Source organism: Dermacentor andersoni, chromosome 7 (assembly GCF_023375885.2).
Source record: "Dermacentor andersoni chromosome 7, qqDerAnde1_hic_scaffold, whole genome shotgun sequence".
NCBI lineage: Eukaryota > Metazoa > Arthropoda > Arachnida > Ixodida > Ixodidae > Dermacentor > Dermacentor andersoni.
Genome location: NC_092820.1, coordinates 147,543,482 through 147,557,736, shown reverse-complemented (window position 1 = coordinate 147,557,736; position 14,255 = coordinate 147,543,482). Strand labels below are relative to the sequence as shown.

General features: G+C 48.6%; 1 protein-coding gene across 2 annotated transcripts in view; it reads right to left on the bottom strand.

Moving 5' to 3' along the window:
* The window catches only part of LOC126533652 (ribosomal protein S6 kinase alpha-5-like), a 284,294-nt gene that overhangs the window by 200,202 nt on the left and 69,837 nt on the right, over positions 1–14,255 (bottom strand). The window lies entirely within an intron of this gene.

Below are 14,255 nucleotides of genomic sequence, written 5' to 3'. Positions count from 1 at the left end.
TCTTTTTTTTTGCTGCAAAATAAGCCGACGTGGCCCGAAACGCGACGGGCGCTTTCTTTTAAAGCACGATATATATAGCTGAGCAAGCTGCAAGGCGACGCAAACAACTGAAATCGATGTTTTCTAATGTGCTCCACAAACCTCGTATTCAATACCTTGTCTCCACAAGCTTAACGATTACGCACTTTTGCTGATTATTCAGTGCAGATTATTCATTTATAAGGAACGAAAAATGCCGCATGCTTCAACAGGCGGTTGCGACCAACATGCACACACAGGGTGTCCCACATAACTTGAGCCAAGAATTTCAAAATGAAAGACGCGGCGGAAGCGAATTGAACTGAACGCAGACTATTCGCAAAAGCCTACAGTAACTCAGACAATTTACCCCCATTCCTCACTAATTAATTAGGTTTAATTACCCAACTTCTTTAATCCTTGGCTGATGACCCCAAGTATGACACTCCGATTAGTAGAGCACCTTCAGAAACCACCGATCGAGCTGTTTCCTTTACGATACGTCTCACGTAGTCCTTTTTTCCGGGTTTCAAAGAAAGCCCGCGAAATATGAAAAAAAAAAAAAAAAAAGCCACGTGACGGAGCGCTTGCGCAGTGGTACTGTGCTGCTCTCAAGCGTGCGTTCGGTGAACAAGGTCGGCTGCATCGTGACTGGCGACGAGGAAGCGGCAGGGCGTTCTTTATCTCATCGGCAGCGCTCGGCCAGCAGCATGCATTTTCGCCGTCATCCGATGATTATATATATATACCTTTCGTACTGGTTGTTGCAGGTACCACGGAACGAGTTAAATAAATGCTAAAGTAGACAACATGACTAACCCAGTTCTTTGCGCATAATATCAACGGTGTGTGTGTACGTAATACATACACACACACCGTTGATATGTGCACAGAACTGTTTTAGTGATGTTGTCTAGTTTCATAATCATCATCATCAGCCTGGTTACGCCCACTGCAGGGCAAAGGCCTCTCCCGTACTTCTCCAACTACCCCGGTCATGTACTAATTGTGGCCATGTTGTCCCTGCAAACTTCTTAATCTCATCCGCCCACCTAACTTTCTGCTGCCCATTGGCTTCCATTCTCTTGGAATCCAGTCCGTAACCCTTAATGACCATCGGTTATCTTCTCTCCTCATTACATGTCTTGCCCATGCCCATTTCTTTTTCTTGATATTAACTAAGATGTTGTTAACTCGCGTTTGTTCCCTCACCCAACTTGCTCTTTTCTTATCCCTTAACGTTACACCCATCATTCATCTTTCCATAGCTCGTTGCGTCGTCCTCAATTTAAGCAGAACCCTTTTCGTAAGCCTCCAGGTTTCTGCCCTGTGGGTGAGTACTGGTAAGACACAGCTGTTATACACTTTTCTCTTGAGGGATAATGGCAACCTTCTGTTCATGATCTGAGAATGCCTGCCAGATGCACCCCAGCCCATTCTTATTCTTCTGATTATTTCAATCTCATGATCCGGATCCGCGGTCACTACCTGCTCTAAGTAGATGCATTCCCTTACCTACTTTAGCATTTATTTATCTCGTTCCGTGGTACCTGCAACAGCCGGTACAAAAGGCAGGACCAGGGTACAAGCGTTCTCGCTCACAGGTAAAAAAAGACGCCTTTAAGATTTCCAAGGAGACCGCGGAGTGTCTATCCGCGCCGCCGGTCGAAGTGTTCAAAAGAGACCACACTTCCGACGCAGAGTTACAGCCGGAATCACGGCAGCACATGCGGTCCAGGGTCGAAACGAGAAGACGTATCGCCCCGAAGCCGCGAACGACTACAGACGCAATCCGTTCACTCGTAACGGATCGCCGTGTACTTCCTTCCGAAAGCGCCGGGGCACACGCGGGCTTGCTTGCGAGCCGAACCGCACAGCCTTCGCACGGCTCGATCGGCGACCCTGATTCGTGCGCTAAGAGCAGCGCGCGGAAGGCAACAGCCTGCGCACGTCGATGCATGCCGCGCCGTCGTCCTTGGGGGTCGCTCGGGCAGCTCACGGGCGGGCGGTCGCGTCACATGCACCGCTACTACCTCGAGCGGCGATATCCCCAAGGGCGAGCACGCAACCGGGTAGATCGGCGACGACGCCCGGGCGGAACCAATAGGCGTCGCTCGCGCCCGGGCGATTCGCGAGCGTGCGCATCGGCTCCCTCCGCCGCGGCCGCCGCCTTTCGGAAACAAGCGCGCTAGTGCGAACGCGCACGCCGCGCGATTTTTCGCGCGATTCTCGCGAAAACGCGAACGCGAGCCGAGTGTCGACAGCGCGAGCTTGAATGTGGCCCGACGAGGCGGAATGTCCGATAGCCGACATTGCACTCGCTGAAACATTCTTTCTCAGTTGGAAAATGCTGTAGTGTTGGACATTCGGGAACGTCCTATAGGGGGCATTCAAGCTTAGTTCAGCATTCTGTACCGTTCGACATTCCGGAATGTCCAATGGGGGGGGGGGGGGGGGGGGGGGGGGCGTCAAGCAGACTTGCTGGACATTCCGGAATGTGCAATAGCGAACATTCAGGCTCATTGGACATTCCGTCTCATTAAACGTTCCGCAATGTCCAACAGTAGTGGACATTCAGGCTCGTTGAACGTTCCCTCTTGTTGGACATTCCAGAATATCCAATATTGAACACTCAGGCTCATTTGGGCATTCCGTCTCATTGGACATTCCGGAATGTCAGAGGGAACATTCAGGCTCGTTGGACATTCTTTCTCACTGGACATTCCGCAGTGCGCAATAGTGGACATCCAGGCTCGTTGAAGGTTCCGTCTCAGTTGGACCTTCCCCCTCGTCGGGCATCTCGTCTCGATGGGCATTCCGTCCCGCGTTTGGATATTCCTTCTCACGTCACGCAATAAGTGTAATATCATGCAATAATATCGCGTCATAACAAAAAGAAATGCGGTCCCAACACACACGTTGGAGTCTATGCTAAGTGAGGCTTTGGTGAAGCGGTTAATTAAATGCTAATTAATACGACTAACACCGGTTCATACACAATCGTATTTGCTTTCATTCTACGCAACGTTTAATTTAGTGCAACGTTGATTCCTACAAAGGTCACAACTTTAGAATCTCACGAAATTATCGCGTTTGTGCCCTACACCACTCGCTATAGCTTCGCTGAAATGCAAACGCACAAATCCGGCGAATGTCCAGTGTCAAACGTCTACGCATCTACGTGCGAGGACGAAGGAAATGCTTGTTGCTTGTCGGGGAATGTATGGCGACGACACATGCGTGTAAGTACGACATGTATCTGTAGCCACATTTAAAGGTTCTGCATCGCTTGCGTCACAGTGGCAAATATAAATTCTTGAGGATTGGCCAAAGACGCGCAAACGCACCCAGCGGCAAATATGCCGAATCGCCCACTAAAAACAAAATCGAACAAACGAACCAATCCGTTGAGCATAACGTGCTATGCCATTAGTATGCACCCATAAGCCGATAATACATGTTCAGGTTTAATCTCTCTGTCTCTCCTTACCCCTTCCCCAGCGCAGGGTAGCACGCTAGATATCTATGTTCCGCTTAACCTCCCTGCCTTTCTCATCTCTTTTATCTCTCTCTCTCTCTCTTTCTCTCTGTCTATCTCTCTATCTCTCTCAGGTTTAATGTAGAAGTAAGCAGAAGAGAGGTCCGCTTACTGGAACATACTTCGTCAGCCTATATGGCCCGCTGTCTCGCACTTACAGGCGGCGCCCATGTAAACATTTGCATATATATTCACGGATATATCGGCCAACACTATGGGCCCAAAAAAGGGTGTAATAAAGGCGTAAGTTATAGGTCAATTTACACTCTCATTCACTTTTAGGAGTGTAAGTAATCTTACAGTGTAGGTATACTGACCCAACCAAGCCGCAGAACGCGTTCCATTAGACAGTATGGACGACAGTGACAGCCACGCCAAACCCAGGAGAGTGAAAATCATTCGCTTAAGTATATTCATTAGCGGGTCTTAAGAAAAGTGGAACTAAATCGATTGCGCGCTTGAGGTAATATTGAGGAATTTCTGAAATCGCTGTTCAACTCGCCGCGACGACCGCAAGCTTGCGTTCTTTTCCTTATCCACGCCCGCGCTTAGGCGATGTATAAGAGCCGTAACAGCGCAAGGGTCTCTCTCTCCCCTCAGCGTCCCGTGTGCGAGAGTGAAACATTATGTACCGCCTTGGCCTCGCCCGTCATTTGTGCTGCAAGGTTCCAATTCAGATAGCGTGCGCCGGTTCTTGAAATAAAAAAGAAAGAAAAGAAGAAAGAAAGCAGAAAAAGACGACTATATACTGTGTGACCCTCTATTATAATTGTGTGGTGAACGTTCATCACATGCGCATGCTGTGCTCGGGCGTTGACTCTCAATTCGTTCTCCTCCCCCTTTCTTTCCCCCTCGTCTTTATAAGCTCTGGCGTCCGCACCGAGCTTACGTCGCGGGGTCGCTCCTCGACTTGCGCGACGCAGTTAAGACCTTGAACTAGAGAGATACCGTGCGACTCAACTCGCGCGCCTGAAGGGTTTCCCTTACAGCGGGACACTTAAAAAAAAAAGGAATATCATAAATGGACACATAGGAAGAACACACAACCCAGTTTAGACTGACGCAACATAATTCGTTAATTCGCGGTTTAATCACTGGAAGGACGTTTCGCCGCACGGAGATTTCGGCTGCAATATATATTTTTTAAGTTGGAGTTTTGCCTCCATTTCATCGAGTAATATAATTTTTTTCCCTCCCTTCGAATGGAAGAGGACGTGGAGTTTTGAAAGGATATGTTACGGAGCTAAACCTGATTATGTGTTCAACGTGTGTTGTTCAACGTGTGTTGTTCAACGTGTGTTGTTCAACGTATCAACGTGACGCCGATTTACAACATTTCTATTTCTCGCTGTAGCGTTGCAGGTAACATTTATTCACTTATTTTGCCGCGAATGAAGGGTAGCGCAAGACGTACGTTACTCTCGTATCCGCGGCGTCGTATGAAACGGAGTGACGTATAATACACGGTATACGGGGCGACGCTTGAACGATCGCGTATATACGTTAGCATTAGAGAGAAATTTGCCGTCGCATCTCGCCAGTCTTCCTTCGCCGGCGCACTAAGGGTTAGTGGCGCTACAGCCAGGCGTACTAAGTGTATTCAAGAGAAACTAGCCCACCGCTGCACAGCCTTGATAACCTGAGACGTATGCGCGCGCTGGTGAAATACTAATAAGGTCGTCGCGCTGCGAATGTGACCCGCATTGTACCTGCTCGTCTGGTACACATGTAAACGCGCCATCCGGGTTCTCGAGACGGACAAACGGCCGTCGCATGACCGACTCGACAATTACGCAACCGCGGCGCACCGGTCACCGAACTATGTGACATTGCGCGCACGAGGAAAAGGAGAGACCTGAACGGAGATAAGCGGGCGTTGCGGGGAAGCGCGCCCTCTCAAGGCCGCCGCTTCCGTGACATGCCTGTGCAAGAACTGCCCCGACGATGTCGTCGCGCGGCGATCTCCGTAGAGCAAAGCCGGCCAAATGGAGACGAAGCCGAAGCACTAGCAGAAAAAGTAAAGAAAATGAAATCTACGGAGAAACTGATCTCGGAGTTGTCTAACGTATGCGCAAGCACTGTACCACTTGCTCATCTCCGCGCAGCCCGGTGTCATTATCGATGTTAGCAAACTTCATCGATCCAGTATAAGCGACAGCGCTGCGGCGACACGAACTGCTGCGGACGGCGGCGTAAGGTGAACTGATGACGCAAGCAAACTACTGCAGGCGGCGGCGCCAGATGCACTGATGACGTTCCGATTATTATCAGCCGTTATCGCTCTTTAGCGCCTTATCCATCCCCGGCGAACCATTATCGTATGGCGCGGTTACGCGAGCCCTAACTTGAAAGCGATCTGCGATGGGGATATAGTGCGCCAAGTGCTCATAGCTTCGTGTGCGCTGTACAATCGCCGGTTAGTTCGCGCTGAAGCGAGAAGCAGCACGAAGGTGAATTCACTCGCTGCTGCGGGTCCTATATTGAAAGCGATCGTCTCACGGGACGGACAGACGGACGGACTTGTTTCCTCGTTGGGTAAGCATAGAAATGCTTGCGCTTTATATTATATATATGTGGAGGTTACTGTAAGCATGGCCTCCGAAATCGGGTGGCGCGCAGGGAGATCTCGCAGGTCATGTTGCAACCCACTGAGTTTCTTAGTAAGGTTACTAGACGTAAATCTGCCGACGCGATTGTTCGTCTACCACGGGTATATGGAATATAGTGCGACCATGGACTCGCCTAACATGCTTGCGGTTTTGAACGTTCTCGTTGCTTTATTTAATGCGCTGTGTGTTTTTAAATTTCTAAGCAAGCATATATTTTTTTTTAACAAAGCATGGAAGGCAACATGCTCCTGTGTGTGCACGCGTAGTCATTCTGAATTGTTGCACTTGTAACGCTGCGTCTTGTTAAGAAAGAGAAAGAGAAGCAACTTACCAGGCCACAAAATCACGTGAAGCCAGAAGGACGAAGTTTAGGCAAATGCGCATGTATACCGTACCCCCTTCGTTCCGATGGAGGCCAAAACACCAGTCCCACTCGCCGCTCCAGTAAATACTACAGCCTGAGGTTTCCATCTGGTGATTTTTCGTAGAAAGGCGCATGGTCCCGACCAATAACAGGCAGCCGTGACGAGTATTTGCAGGGGCTTATTAAAACGGAAACAAAAAAACACCCGACGGATCGCGACGCTGCATGCGTGGAGTGGATAGGGGGAGGTTAAGTTAAGGTATACATACAAGTTTGAGGGCGTATGTGTTACTCGCCCGTGCACACATACTTTGTATCCTTTCCTCGAACGACAAACGCGCCACCCACGCGAAGAGAAGCCGCGCCCGCGCCGCTTAGCGTCTGGCCCACGCATCCTCCACAGCTCGTTAATTTTTCTTATTTTTCTTCCTGCTCTTGTTGTTTTGTTTTTTCGCCCCGACTATCGAGGAGAAAAGAGGCGCAGGAATCATCGGCCGAGTCCTGCGACTTCACTGGCAATAGAGGCGCAGCAAGGCCAACGTTCGCTGACGTCGTCGCCCACGGTCGACAGTCGCCGTCTCACCGTCAAGCCGTTGGCCTGCAGGCATCGCCCATGCCGCGTAACCCCGGAGGTTCAATGCCAGTTCGCTGGAAGCGCCAGCTGGGGCTTCGTATGCTGCAGGGTGTGTTTGTGTCTGCAGCAACGTGTATGGTATAACGTGCATTATCGGTCATGCGCGCGTACATCTGCGTGCTATATAGTGAGTGCACATGCGTATGCTATTGCGTTATCTAATGTGCTGCAGTAAAACACGTTGTGGGGCTAGTTGGTGCATAGCATTCAATAGATGAAGAGCCAGTTGTTACGGCACACAGCAAGGAACAAAGACAGGACAAGGCGCTATCCTGTCTTTGTTCCTTGCTGTGTGCCGTTGCTATTGGCGCTTCATCTGTTGAAACCTAATGTGTGTTTGCGCCCGTTAACGCGTTTGTGTCGAAGTGTACTAACTGTGTAGTTGTGGAGAGCTTCAGATTGTAGGTAACGCGAGCAGCTTGTGTATCCAGGAACGTTCAAGTCGGCGCGGTTTTTCATCGGACTCAACCGGATTGGGTACGCAAGTGGAACTCAGTATATATATATATATATATATATATATATATATATATATATATATATATATATATATATATATATATATATATATATATATATATATATATATACGTGTTGTGCGCTTTCATCTGTGCGAGTGTGCGTGCGTGCCATGCGTACGCATTCGTTTCCGTTGGTGCGTGCGGGGTCCGGAACAGCCGCGCATGCGTAATCCTTCTGACATAAAGAAAGAAACAAATAAACGTAACACCGTGACATCGGCACGGGAAAGCCGCCACGAATGCGTAGGTGATTGAGCGCCGACGCACAAGGGGCGCAGGTGTTACTTAGTCATTCCTGCGACTCGAAGCCAACTGCGTATGGAACGGTCATGAACCGAACGATGCGGAGGGAACGGCCCCGAGTTCATGCCGAAGAAAGTCAACCCACGTTTAAAACGTGAATGAATGAATGAATGAATGAATGAATGAATGAATGAATGAATGAGTGGCAAAGTGTATCTATAAGGAGCTTGTCCGGCTCCTGCGATCAAAAACAACAGCGCACATGCAGCTTACAAGATATATCCGAACGCGGCAGGCAGTTTTGCTAACATTTGCAGCTGCAACTCGGAAGCAAACTTTCCATGATGATGGTGGTCTTAGATGCGGTCTCCATGGCTCTCTCTTTTAGCTCAAGAGTGTGAGGAACCTTAATGGGCGGAAAGGTCGGCCTCAGGGATCGACGTACGTGCCTATGGCCCGCCATCTTCACGCTGGCGTAGGGATTTGAGGGAACGACAGAGACTGCATAGGCTCGTCTACGTCAACGCGACGCAAGCGGGTCGAGTCGGAAAGCGAGCCGACTCAGCCGACTCGAGGCTCGCTCGATCCGACAGGCAGACCCGACCTCATCGGTTTTGCGTACAACGTATAGCTTATAGCGTGCATAATTAGTAACGTCTGCCTAGCTAGTGACGTATTTAAACGAGATAACAACAGCACGGCGTCGATATTGTACGCCCCGGCATCACATTGACGATAGAATCCGATCGGGACGTATATCCGCGCAGTGTCGTCGTTCGTTGTGACATTGTGCCTACCCTTCAAACGTGGAACATTATGCGGTTCGCCTTAGGTTCTTTTAGAATGCAATGCAGTCGTTCTTTTCAAAAGCACTTATCCAGGCTAGAGTAGGCCCTGTGAGGATCCATGACGTCACGGAGGAATAGTGCAGGACCTTGAAGGCAGCGTCGCCACCTGTATCGTTTGAGTGTTTCCTGCCCCCTCTCCCTCCTCCTCTCTCTGTAAGGGAGAGGAGATTGCTGCAGTGTGCAAGTAATTTACTAATACTTCCTAATATTCTTCTTTAGCGCGCCTTGAAAGCTGCGGCAACGAAAATGTCTGCGAGGCAGGAAAAAGGAAGTCCTTACGGAAAGCGAAATGGCGAAGAAGGACGAACGCAAATGTCGAAGAAGCACCGAGCGCCATCAACTACAAATGCAAAACTTTCACAGCTCTGGAGGTCGTTAGATATTGTAAGCGTAGCAAAATTTACAGTCTCGACAAGGTTAATAACGACTGGCTACCCGAAGGAAACATAGTGCTCGCCTCTTTATAACGCCGGAAAAAAAAAAAAAACAGATTACGACACCGGAACAAGGAGTCTGACGACCAAAGTTAAGTTGGAAGCTTGCTCGGCCCGCCAGCCGAAGAAACCATAAAATTTTACTGCGGGGTAATATACTTGAGGCTCAAGGTGGTGCATAAATAATAGCAGCCCGCGAAAGCAATACAGGTTCGCTGCATTTCCGAAGCGGGCAGCTATTATCACAAACGACGGCATTAATACGAAAAATCGCGAGCTGGCCGAACACGCCACGTGAAAAATTGAAATGCGTTTTCGATTACCCAAGAACGGTGATGTGCCGAGGAAGAGAGAGAGAGAGAGAAAGAATATTTCTGCTATACTCTCGAACAACTTACTGCGGCAATGAAAGGAAAGCCACACGGACGGAGCTTCCGCACAATGTGTTACTGCGCCAAGTAGTCCGGCGGAGTTTTCCGTTGCTGTTCTCGGAGCAGGCAATTGGATCAGCGGACTACTTTCCTGATAGTCATTGAAGGGAAAGCTACAGGGGCGGAGCTCCCGCATAATGTCTTACTGCGCCAAGTAGTCCGGCGGAGTATTCCGTTGCTGTTCTCGGAGCAGGCAATTGGATCAGCGGACTACTTTCCTGGGAGTCATTGAAGGGAAAGCTACGGGGGCGGAGCTTCTGCACAATGTGTTACTGCGCCAAGTAGTCCGGCGCAGCTTGACGGCGATCTTGTTTCCCGCGAACAGACACTGAACAAGCGTAGCTTCCACGTGCAGCGGTTTCGCATTGGAGCGAACGCAGAAATAGATAGAAAAAGAAACAATTAAAATAAATAATATTGAGCAGCCAGATGGTGTATTTCGTCTTCTTTTCCTCTAGTAAGTGCGATGCTTATGGTTCCTCTACCGCATGCAGCCACGATAAGCATGTGGGACTATATTCAGGTGCGCCCGTACTTGCGCACGACTTGCCTCCACAGCTTTCCTTCCGTTACCACAGAAAGTTGCCCGCAAGTATAATTGCGGCGGTTTTTCATTTGCCAAAGCGCCAGAAGAGCAAATCGAGAAAAACAAAGGTTAAGTACGACACTGAATAGCGTGTTTTATGTCTTATACTTCAAAGGAATGGAGGCACAAATTTCACAAGCTACAATGGGTGTAGCATAAGGCCTGCGTGCTTAAGAGAAACGCTATTCCGAAGCACGACTGACAGCAGGTGGCTGAAAGGTAATTTACTTCAGTTTTAACATAAAGAAACGAAGCGGCGCTCCCTTCTTCGGACTCGTTGCGATAGCCATTGTGAAAAAAACAAAACAAAGACGACATTCTCGAGAGGTAAACCGTGCGACGTTGAAAAACGCAGACTGGCAGCGCATTTTTCAGTGCGGCTGCACGCACGCGCTTGCTTGCCGAAACACACGAGACGCAACACGGCCTCCGAGATCTCGGACGCCATAGACGCTAGTGCGTATCTCCCACTTATGACGACAAACGCGAGCGCACGCGTGAAATCGAGCAGACGACGGACGAGTTCCATGCATGACGTCAGCGCTTTGGCGGTTCGCGCGAACTTCGCGTCGCCGTCTGGTGCTCCCGATTTACGTCACTCAAGGATCGCCCGAGGCCCATCCCCGTCGGCGGGGCGAATCTTGAAAACTGGCACTACGTGATTAAAATCGTGCGATATTAAATTCACTAATGGGATAAGAAGGTGCACATGCCGGTAGTTATTGTACATTCCCCTAGGTGTTGTGTATCACCCAATAGAGAGAGGAGAGAAAAAAAAAGATCTATACCCGAGAATTTGTTGTTTGCATTCCTTCAATGCAAGTGCCGCAGCAAGCAAGATCTGTTCCCGGGCTTACGGAGAATAGCGAATGAGACTGGGACTACTTTCAGGAGCGGAGTGACACGGGTGCGCTTCGCCTCTGAGAGATGAGAAGGAGAGGCTCGCGCCGAGAGAACGATCATCGCGCAGATATTACGCTTGTTTTTTTATCTCGCGCGGGCTACAGCAAAGAAAAAAAAAAAAAAACACGCGGCGAGGCTTTTCCTCTTATCGTCCATACATCTCTCCATATTATCAGTGGTAAAAGTGGCACAACCCTGCGAAAGACGCAGGGACTAGTAATCAGTATACAGTATATGTAGCTTTACGCAGACGGAAAAGTGAGGTCATCATATTAAGTGACCTTGTGAGTTTTTTTTTTTTTTTTGCAAATGTGCAAGACATCTGACGGGGAGAAATCGCGGCAGCAAGTTAGCCGAGACGTCTGCATCCGTACAGTGACGTTTGAGCAAAAGAAAAATAAAGAATTCTTAAACATACCGAGAAGCCAAGGTACGTAGATAAGGTGAGAAACAGAAGAGAGCAGCCGTGAAAGGTGTGCTGAGACATTGAGAGTTAAACGATGTACACGTGTGGCATCCATATCGGCATGCGATAACAGATCTCACGTTCGGAGCAAGCGATATGTGGCGAGACCTTTATTTCGGGTAAAGGGGTAGCCACCGGGAAAGAGTAATGCTGCCCAAGCATTCTATATACAGATTATATACGCATGTGAGTTCACTCGACACAGAAGCCTGGAAACAAATGAATCGCAGTAATGCTCGGGGCCCGCGAAGAATAGAAGGTTACCTCGAAAGTTTATTTGTTTGTTTATTTTTACATACGGTGTAGCCCTAAGTGGGCTATATGGTAGGCTTGGCATTACAAGCATAGAAAATAGACATAAAAAAAGGAAAGAGAGTAACAGTCAAAACAAAATTGAGAGATTGAAAGAAGGTAAGAAAAAATTGCCAAGGACGTTCTTTTTATTGACTATTTAATTTCTCAATTAGACTAAAAAGCTCTTTAATTGCAACATACGGATGACTCCCGGTGAACAATTCCAAAGTCCAATGGTCTTTGGAAAGAAAGCTAGAAGGTGTTGGTACGCGCGCCAGAAGACGTACCACGTACGCTTAGTTCGCGACATCGGCGAGTTGTGGTTTGATTGGCAGAAGTTAAATAGAGGTGTCAAAGTGTGGACCGTCCGAGAAAGATGCGACAAAGCGCTTTCCGCACCACATGAGGCCAAAGTTAATTCAGCCGGCAGCGCAGACATTGATCATTCGTTCGCAACAGTCGCACCAGATTGTAGGAGCGGTCTGTTGGGCATTGACAGAGCTACAGCAAATTCCGGAGGGGGTAGAATGGGCTTTCAGCTGTCCGATTAACTGATTGATAGGTAGGCGATATATTGACTTATTGATGTCTACATTACTTGTTAAATAATTGATACACTTATTAATCTATCGGTGGGTCATTCCTCCTATCAGTCCATGCGTCGATAAATAAATCAACACATCAACCCATCGGTCGATCATTATGTAAAATCAATCGGCTCACTTGTATACGTTTTGCGCATAAATGTACACGTAAGATAAACACATTCAGCGCGTATTTACAGACAAAAATACATAAAAAAGGAGTGAGAACGAGCCTACGGCGCAACGAAATACAAATAAACATACATCAAAAATTGACAGTCACCTTAGCATATACCAACAAGGGTGAAGGCCGAAAGCCTGCACGCTCAAGAGACATTCTCTAAGTTACCTGATGCTCTGATTCGAAAGCGCTGTTACCTCTTGTTACTTGTCCTCTCCCACCAAAGGTCGTGGGTTCGAGTGCCTTAACTGACGCTACCTTAATTAACTGTGACTTAATTAGCTTCGCCCTAATTAACACTAAAGGTTGTGTGTTCAAGAGACAGAAATCTCTATCTTCATTAACTTTGCCTTTTTTGCATGATGACAGGCATACAAGCCAGCTGTGGAAGAAGACGAAGAACGCGCGAGCAGTGGCACGAGCACGTCTCTGCGCGAGGACGTGACTTTAGTGGGTGTGCGCCACTGTCGAGGATACAAGACAAGACAAGACAAGACTTTCTGTACCGCACGCTACCTTTTAAGGTCACCGTCTGATGAGGGATACAAGGCTTTCGCCTTGGTAATGCCGGTGCACTGTGCGGCAAAAGAGACAGCACGGTTTTGAGCCAACACGTTAACAATGCAAGCCCGTGCATTCTGTACCGCTGCAAGCATGCGGAAAAAGATGCCGATTTTTCGTTCCACCAAGAGAGACGCCGTTCGAAGAGACGTATACATACACCGCGGCGACGCGTTGCTTGTACTACGAGCGCGGAGTCTAAGCACAAGTAAAAAAATCTGCAAGGCATATCTACACAAGGTTCGAAGGCACTCTTCCCCGCTGCCGCAGCGATCAAGGTCTGAGCCAACCCTGCACAACGCGTTGGAGAGAGAGAGAGAGAGAGAGAGAGAGAGAGAGATTCTTGATTGGGGGGTGAAAGGTGGGGCTAACCAACGTTACTAGACTAGTAACGTTGGGGCTAACTGCAGCGCGGTAACTGCCTCTCATTAGAGGACACCTCAACCTCACTGCACAAAGGGGAAAGGAGAGAAACGCGTCGGACTCGCAAGCTTGACACAACACTGACGGCAAGGGAGTCGGGGGAAAGGGTAGTGAGGCCTTCAACGGTCTTCACGCATAGGTGCATATAGAACAGAAAAAGAAGGAGAGGAAGAGAAAAAAATAGAATCCCTAACGCGAAAAACAGTGCACAATGCAAAAAATAATTAGAGGACGACGAGCACAAGCGCTGACTCGCGACTAAACGTTTATTCCAGAAACATGAACTACGCGTGAGAGAACCCGCGAGTAATAAAAAAAGATCGCAGACATAGGGGCCGCCAAGATACACGTTTAGCAAAGAGTGACACTGGGTGCCGGCACGTAGAACGCGAGGACAAGCCCTGACTAGTTATACCATCAAAACGCAAGCACGCACTTTCGAAGGAGATAACGTCACCTCCAGTCGTAACAAGGTGATCGATCCGCTCGAGTGACATAATTAGTATACTTCAACTACGTAAAAACAAGAAAAAGATAACCACTTCCATGGTTTTCCTCATAAGCGAGGTGTAAGTTGGGACTTAGGACTATGACTCAGTCAGCGTTTTCTTTTTTTG